At 36.1% G+C, this 8,952-nt stretch overlaps 1 protein-coding gene across 4 annotated transcripts in view; it reads right to left on the reverse strand.

The window, feature by feature from the left end:
• Positions 1 to 3,397, reverse strand: part of VEPH1 (ventricular zone expressed PH domain containing 1) — a 144,229-nt gene extending 140,832 nt beyond the window's left edge. Inside the window, exon 1 of one of the 4 annotated variants that reach the window (XM_032225403.1) lies at positions 3,173 to 3,397. The gene's annotated coding sequence lies outside the window, so the exon portion shown is untranslated. Of the gene's footprint in view, positions 1 to 93; positions 206 to 263; positions 348 to 3,172 lie in introns of those variants that run through there. The other 3 variants (XM_032225404.1, XM_032225405.1, XM_032225407.1) reach the window with 3 other exon arrangements.
• Positions 3,398 to 8,952: the final 5,555 nt, after the last annotated feature.

Consider the following 8,952-nt stretch of genomic DNA (forward strand, 5'->3'; position numbering starts at 1 on the left):
GGGAGGGAAGGTTTAATAATTCAACATACAATAGTCAGCCTTTGGAGAAATTCTGATAAAATTCATTATAACTGTCAGAGACTCTGAGCCTACCTCCTTCCTCTGGTATGCGAGGCTGCTGATTTCATATTCTGCCTTGTCAAACTAACTATACAGTCTATTCAATTATTCTGGCATTGTCATGTGGAATCAAGCAAATAAATACCCTCTCCCACATTTCTCCCTAATTCCTCTATTTAAAAACCAGATTGCAAAACTTGTACCTGAAATGAATCAAGCACTGAAGTTGATTTGCAAGTATGAATTAACGTGGTTGCAATACTTTAGGGATACTGTTAGGAGTTTTATTTTCCCCCTTCTAAAAGGAGATGAGAGGTTCTCAATTCAGTTAATGAATAAACCTTTAACCATAACAAAGATCATTTAGAGGTTAATATAAGTCACAGAGCTTGCTATTAGGAATAGCAAAACAAGTTAAAAATAGGTAATACAAATATGTGAGGCTAAAAGAAAAGGAAGGTACAGAGCCCACAAAATTACTGTTTGAAATTGTGCCAAATCTGCATTTCAAAATAAAAACAGGTCTAGAAACCTTACATTCTTTAATATGATAAAGTCTATTGTTACAATGGCCCTGATTCCAAAAGGTAATAATCTTGAGAGACTCAGTAGGTCAAAACACATGAGAAAATTCACATAGAACATTAGAAGCACAATAAGGAGGGACTATTTCTTTGAAGAGGTGTACATCAGATGCAGAAGGACACAGTGGCTCAGTGACTAAGACACTGAGCTTGTCTATCAGAAAGGTCGGCAGTTGGGCGGTTCGAATCCCTAGGACCACATAACTGAGTGAGCTTTCGTTACTTGTCTCAGCTTCTGCCAACCTAGCAATTCAAAAGCACATAAAAAATGCAAGTAGAAAAATAGGGACTACTTTGAAGGTAACAGCGTTCCGTGCGCCTTCAACATTTAGTCATGCCGGCTACATGGCCATGGAGACATCTTTGGACAGTACTGGGTTTTTGGCTTTGAAATGGAGATGAGCACCACCTCCTAGAGTCGGGAACAACTAGCACATATGTATGAGGGGAACCTTTACATTTGCCTTTACATCAAATGTGCTGATACACTCTTAAATCTTTGTAGGGACTTTCTAAAATCCTATTTCACTGCTTCGTATTATCTTGGCCCACACAGTAAGTTTATATACTTGTTAATTGATATACGGTACTTACTGTGTGATCAAAGAATGCATTTCAACATAAAATATAGCTAAATTAACCTAAACCTTATAAAATTACTAGACCAAGCTGTCATTATCAACTTAAATCTAAGTGATTTCAGTGGGACTAAAGCATGACTACCCAGTTTGAGTAGTGGTTAAAGCATCAGGCTAGAAATCGGGAGATGGTGAGTTCTAATCCTGCGTTAGGCACAAAGTCACCTTGGGCCAATCACTTTCTCTCAGCCTTAGGAAGGTAAGGTAAAGGCAAAGCACTTTTGAAAAAACTTGCCAAGAAAACTTGTTCTTCAAATTGAACTCAATTGAATGGACGGGGTGGGGTGGGGGCAGCATTACTTATTCTCATTCCACCCTATTGGATATGTCAACACGCTGTACTAGAACATAACATTCAAACTTTGTATGATTGGTGAACTTACCCACTGTTTTTTTTCTAAATGCTTAGTATTGGGTAAAAACAATGCATTCTTATGTATTGTTTTGGTTGGAAAGGGAAGCTAGTGACTCCAAAGACAGTTGGAAAAGGTTTCTTCCCAAAATTGAAATTAATTGGTTAACATAAAATACTTTAAAAATACTTGAGAGAAGATATAATTTTTGTAAGGTGGACATATTAAAATTGTTAATTTCCCTAGTGTTATTGGTACCCACTTACCCTATATATAGAAAATAATCTTTTAGCCCCACTTCTTGATTATTTGCTTCTATTTTTTAGATAATAAAATACACCTTAGTAGGCAAATTACCAAGATTCCTATGGGGTAAGCTATATATACTAGGCCTCCTCCGAATTCCATCTGCCGGCCAATGTCGGCTGGCGACTCCTCGGGGGAGGGCCTTCTCTGTGGCTGCTCCGGCCCCCTGGAATGATCTCCCCGTGGAGATCAGGACCCTTACTACCCTCCTGGCCTTCCGCAAAGCAGTTAAGATCTGGCTGTTCCGGCAGGCCTGGGGCTATTGAGTCATCCAGCCCCATTCGAGGTTACGGCTGTTGTATAATTTTAAATTGTTGTTTATTTTATTTTATTTTTTTGTATCCCTTCCCCTTTCTTATTGTGAGCCGCCCTGAGTCCCTCGGGAATAGGGCGGCATACAAACCCAATAAAATCCAAATCCAAATATGTTCAACTATATATTAATTCCTTACCAGGCTAGTCAAATTGGTTGAATACTTTAGTAGGACAGGAAGGGCTAAAGCAGAGTATTAAAATTCACATTCTATGGATGGAAGGTCCCAGATTCTATGTCTCACATCTTTGAAAGAAGCTTGTAGAAATGCTGAGGAATATTTGCCAATTTTCTGAACTAGATAGACCAATGAGTTTATCACAAAGGATCTTTACAATTTATCAATGAGAGTACATGTACCAGAATTCATACCAGAATTTGTTCAAATAGGGAAAAAACTCTTTCAGTAGAATCCAGATTTACTCAGAAGAATATTTCAGACAATTCATAGTAACTACTGTAAGTACATTAAAATGAAAACAGAAGTAAAGATTATAAATAAGACCTTGCTGGCAAATCATGCCCAAGTTAATTTTATTTATGCATTGTTAAGCAATAATCTTTTGACATTTTAAAATTTAAACTTCAAGTTTTGAGTAGAAAGTTCTGAGGTAAAAGTGACAAATACAATAAGAGGAGCAATATTTTCACTGAGCAGTTTTGGCTTATACTATTTCAGAAGGTGGTTACAATTTAAAAATAAATAATTAAAAATGCTCCCTGGACAAAGTAATCTAAGATTAACAACATTGTTTTTCAGATTTAAAAAAAAGTGTTTAGTGATTGGTTATTCTTAGTTTCTCTCTTTACCTAACAGTACTTAAAGCAGGAAATAACATATGCATTTATAATAAATCATAAGTAAAAAACACATTAAAAACATAGCATGCCCCTATAATTTTAAAGTATTGTTCCCACCTGCAATCTGAAATCAGAAGTCTATCAGATGACTCCATATAAATTGTAGATCCAATTCTGAATTAGACAGGAATATGGGGTTAAACAGCACTAATTTTCAGTGTGCATGTAACATCAAATTATATCAAACAATTAAAACTATAAGCATAGAATTATAAATGTTCCTAACAAACTGAAAGCATGGCTGGTCAGCTGTCTTCTGGTTGCAAGATCAAGTTACATACTGAAATTATCTACCTGCACGGGGAGCTAATTGAGGCTGCATATTCTATTGGCCAAGAGAAACACCCTTTATCTTGCTTGTGTTACCAATCCAGAGAGTGTTGTTAATTGAACTGCATACTTGATCTTTTGAGCACTCTTGGGCTAACTGAGCCAAACTACATTTTTGATTGCTGAATTCTTAGGCTGCTAAGAAGGAACTGGTTGTGAGGAGAGGCTGAACTTTTCTGTCACTTGAAATATATGCTTTAGTACCAGAATGTTTGACTAGTTCTGCTGCATTCTTCACAAATGAAAATGTTGCTTACTTTTCTTAATAGATGTAAAAAAAAACCAAAAACTTCAGGAATTACATTATGGCTACCTGCTTTGAACAAACATTTACAAATACTCTTAAGGTTAGTAGTAAAATTTAAGTATTAAGAGAATGCTATTTCTGCTGTACAGCTGACTTATTGATTTGTGGGGTAGGTGATCTAGATCAGTGGTTCTGAACCTTTTCTTCACCACTGACAAATACCTTTTGTGGCCACACACCAAGAGTTAACTCGACTTAAATCATAACATTTCTGCAAAACTTCATGGACCCTCTGTGATGACATTGCAGCCCCCTAGGGGTCCACAGCCACAGGTTGAGAACCACTGATCTAGATAGCTTCAAGCTCTTTATAATGGGTTCAGTCCCCAGTGTCCCCAGTTTAAAGGAGCAAGCAAAAACTTTTGGAAAAATTAACACTAGGCTAGACAAATAAACAGCTTGATCTGGTTGATTTCTTACTTTTTGTGGTTAAAAAAAATGAAGTTGACAAATAAACAGCTTGATCTGACTGATTTCTTACTTTTTGTGGTTAAAAAAAATGAAATGTAAAAAAAAAGCAGATCCTGAAAAGTAATGCTTAAGACAAAAACTCAAGGATGACATTGAAAAAAAGCATATACGTCGTTAAAATGCCTAAATTGAATAACATTAACAACTTTTGGATGATATGAGTTTAAATTCTAGAAGCCGATGGTGTCATTAAGAGTTTGAGATTTTTTTTAATTCAAGAAGATTGAGAATAGAAAACAATTTTTTAAGGAAAACTGATGAATTTTACTAAATGTTGGAAAGAAAAAAAATGGCTAGAATACATATGAACATTTTGAAATAAAAGCCCACGCAATGTGTATGTATTAAGTACTGTAGTAAAATAAAAAGGACAAAGATGAAGAAATAAATATTTTCTATGGGTATACCATATCTTCATATGGAATTGGAATGTTTCCCTCCCTGCATGGAGCTCAAAAACAGAGAAATAGTAGAAAATACGAGAGGTAGCTGCTACTATAGGTATGTTGATGACACTTAATATTACCACTTCAGAATATTCTATAGAATTTCTGCAGGGTTTCTGAAAAAGTGAAATATTATTTCCACAATATCTCAAATGGGTAACCATTAACAAGCAGTTTAAGATGACAACCTGTAACTCGGGAGTAGATTGCATGTTTTGCATGCTTTATACAGAATCCTCGACTTGCAACAATTCATTTAGTAACCGTTCAAATTTACAACAGTGCTGAAAAAAGTGAGTTATGACTGTTTTTCACACTTACAACATTGCCAGTGTCCCTATGGTCATGTGATCAAGATTCAGACCCTTGGAAATTGACTCAGATTTATGACGGTTGCACTGTCTCGGGGTCATATGTTCATTTTTTGCAAAGTCAATGGGGAAACCAGATTCACTTTACAGCTCTATGAATGACTTAATAATTGCAGTGATTCACTTAATAACTGTGGCAAGGTGGGTCGTAAAATGGGGCAAAACTCACTTAACAACTGTCTCAGATAGCAATGGAAATTTTAGACTCAATTGTAGTCCAACTGTTGTAAATTGAGACCCCCTGTAATCGTAGTTCAAACCTCAACATCATGGTTAAAAGGTTCAAATAAAAAACAGAATGTGTCATTTGGAGAACATAGGTGTTAAACTAGATTGACAGACAACCTGACATTATCAAAAGTATCTCAGAGTAATGGGTAGAGCAACAAACATCTTCTCAAAAACATTTACTCTTGTAGAACAAAATCTACCTAAGAAACAAGGTGCCCAATAAAAAATGGCTACTGCAGATATATAGATTTTAGCCACATTTGTCCCTTGCTGTCTTAAAATTGTCCCTTGCCATCTTAACCCTATCTCATTACACTCCTTTTTGATAAAAACATTGTTAGTTCACTATTATTCTCTGAAATTGCCATTATTTTAAAATGATACAAAACTTCTTGAACAGAAATAAAGCAAACTAAATTTCCACTATATTGTAGAGAATCAATTTTTCTCATAAAGTTTAAAAAAAATAAACCAATAATCTCTATTATATAAACCAAAGAAATGGTTCCTCATATTCACAATATAGCTTTCTAGCATTGTCCCTGAGGTCTGAATTTATCAAGTGCCCAAGTTTACACATTGCATAAAAACTGAGAAACAGAAAATTGAGCATTGGCCTTTCAGGCCCAGCTCAGTAGTAAAAGCGATTGAATTTTGCTGTCAAGTACATTAGGGAGAAAGATCACAAAACAGAGATAAATCAGATTAACACTTTAAAAGATAAATGGTATTTCAGCCAAATTTAATTTTATTTTTGAAATGTGCAAACTCATCAAAAGCCTTTACTGTACATCAAATACATGATACTGCACTCTGAAATTCATTATGGGACCTTCATAAACTTTCTTCAATCAGGTTAATAATGTCTCCACCCAATTCCATAGCACACTGTGTAGACATTAGTTATCTTGATCTAAGAAATGGACGTGAAAATCCAGTCAAACTGGAAGTCTATGGAGATTCTCAGTCATCCAGGTCATGGTTGTCCCAAAGGTGCTTTTTTCAAGAGGCAACTGGACTTTCTGGTTTTTCTTTGAAGATGTTTCGCTCAAAAAGGCCATCTATGTCAAAACTGAACTACCATAAACTCTCTCAACAGAGAGGATACATCATCTATCTCTACTCTATAACACATTCCTTTCAACAGTTCCAAGAAGGCTCCACACCCATTTGCGCTACTCAGGTGACCCCAACGACAAACATAAACCTCCAGACAGCCTCAACAACTTGCTAAAAGAATGCAAATGACCAGCTATCTGCAAGGAGTATAAATCCTTCCATTCCCCACCATCCAGTCAGAGTGAAGAAGCTTTTTGGATAAGAAGGGAAACATTTTCAAAGAAAAACCAGAAAGTCCAGTTGCCTCTTGAAAAAAACAAACCACTTTTGGTCCAATTCAGTGGTGAAATTCATTTTTTTTTTTACTATCAATTCTGTGGGCATGGCTTGGTGAGCATGGCAGGGGAAGGACACTGCAAAATCTCCATTCCCACCCCACTCCTGGGGGAAGGATATTGCAAAATCTTCATTCCTATCCCACTCTGGGGCCAGCCAGAGGTGGTATTTGCCAGTTCACTGAACTATTCAAAATTTCCGCTACTGGTTCTCCAGCATCGCTCAGAACCTGCTGAATTTCACCCCTGGTCCACTGAGGCAGGCTAGATGAGAACATGATGGAAATGTTTATCAATTGCACTTGCTATTATGACTCTATTATAAACCACACTTCCAGATTCAAATAGAATGTGCTTTGGAGTATTTTTTGGTAGGGCTATTTCCTTTCTGCTTTATTTGTGTGCTTTACAAAGAAATCTGGTTAGCAACTGTGGGATGCTGAATGCTGAATGACCTAGACTGAGCAATGGCTGAACTGCTCTTCTGTGCACAAGATAAAAAAAAAAAAACCAGATGCATTTTAAAAATAATGGTACATAAAACCAAGAGAACTTTGAACGTAGTTTTTTTAAAGAATACATGAACATTTCATATTTATGTGCTAAGAAGGAATTATTTAGAGATCTAATGCAGTGAATTGAATTTGCCTGCCCTTTTCTTCGGCATAAAAATGATCATAGAGGTAATATTGTGTATCCTTACTCATTTAATATTCTAATCACAACTGCAGATAGTCTTACAGTTAAAATATTTACAATATTTTTAAGAGGGAAAATAATTGTCTGTATTAGTTATGTATGTACAATGCATTTTTTCTTTCTAGACTCGTGATTGTTTTATCTAACATGGTTACTGAATTTTATTTGCATTTAACACTTAATAGTAAAGCTAATGTTCTGACCTAACATATCAACCTTCCTCTTGATGCATCTATGTATCTGTCCATGAGAAGGCAAAAACAACTCCTTGTTCTATTGAAAGGCTATTTTTTCTACTTCAGAGAACTTTATAAAAAAAAGGTGAAGAAATGTTTCTTCTTATGGCAGTAATTTTTCTAGTAATTCTATTTTCTAGAATTAATGTTAGCAATAGTCTTGTCAATACTGAGTGTGTTATTTTGATTAACATTAATGTAAAAAGTAGCTTGGGTGTACACACATTGTGGCTCCAGATGTTTAGGGAAGCATACCACACAATTCAGAGCAGATTCAAGCCTTTTTGCATATCCTCTTTCTCTCTCACACACCTTTTCACTCACAAGGTGGCACTCACAATCTAGTTCTCTGCATGTATTGTACTTGTTAACAATACATATGAAGCTTCAGAATATGAATTTTGACCATACACGTTAAAATAGGGGTCCAGATCATTCTGAAAGAATCATCTTATTCTAATAAAAAGTGCCATACTAAGCAAGATTCAGATTCTTATTTTAGTTTTTGAAAATACCAGGTCGTTTTATGGTTTGTATTGGCTATAGCAATAGCAAATATCACTCCACAGCACTCTCTGAGCAATTTACAAATGTCAGCAGTTTGCTTTTAACCATCTGGATCCTCGTTTTACTGACCTTAGAAGGATGGAAAGCTGAAACAACCTTGAGCCGGTCAGGATCAAACTCCGGGCTGTGGGAAGAGTTAGTCTGCAACACTGCACCACCAACAGTTCCTTTCCCATTTCTTCACTCCTCACTTTAGCTTGGTGCAGCTATCGCTCTAATTCTAAAGATTGGTATTACATCTTAAAGCTGCTGGCGGGAAAAGACGTGAATGTTAAAGGGTTCTAATTTGAGGTGGGTGAACAGTTACTTCAGAGTTGAAAGTTTGTACAAACATCATATTGAAAATAGATTTTTAAAGAAAACATAGGTGTTTGTTCTGACCCCCCTCGTCCCACACCAACACACACTCCAAGCCAAAGATAAGTTACGGCATTTCATTAACAGACAGACAGGTCCTTGGCAGCAAACCAGCAATGACAAGCTTGGGCAGCAATCCAGCACAGATAAGGCTTGGCAGCAAGCTCACAATAATGTTCTTCAACATTAGTTCCTGCGTTGACTTCTGCAAGAGGGGCGTGTGCACAAGCAGTCCTTTTATAGTCTGGAGAGGAGCCTAATTACCACCAGATGCAGCTTTTTAAAAGAAGAAATGAATATGAGAGAAATTATTTAGTATTTCAGAAAGAAAAATTCTTTAATGAAGAAAGATACAGCATATGTGCCTACTCTGAAGCATCTTTCTGTTTTTGGACTGAAACATCCAAAGATTGGCTTCTTCAAGATTT

The sequence above is a fragment of the Thamnophis elegans genome, chromosome 10 (assembly GCF_009769535.1).
Source record: "Thamnophis elegans isolate rThaEle1 chromosome 10, rThaEle1.pri, whole genome shotgun sequence".
Classification (NCBI taxonomy): Eukaryota; Metazoa; Chordata; class Lepidosauria; order Squamata; family Colubridae; genus Thamnophis; species Thamnophis elegans.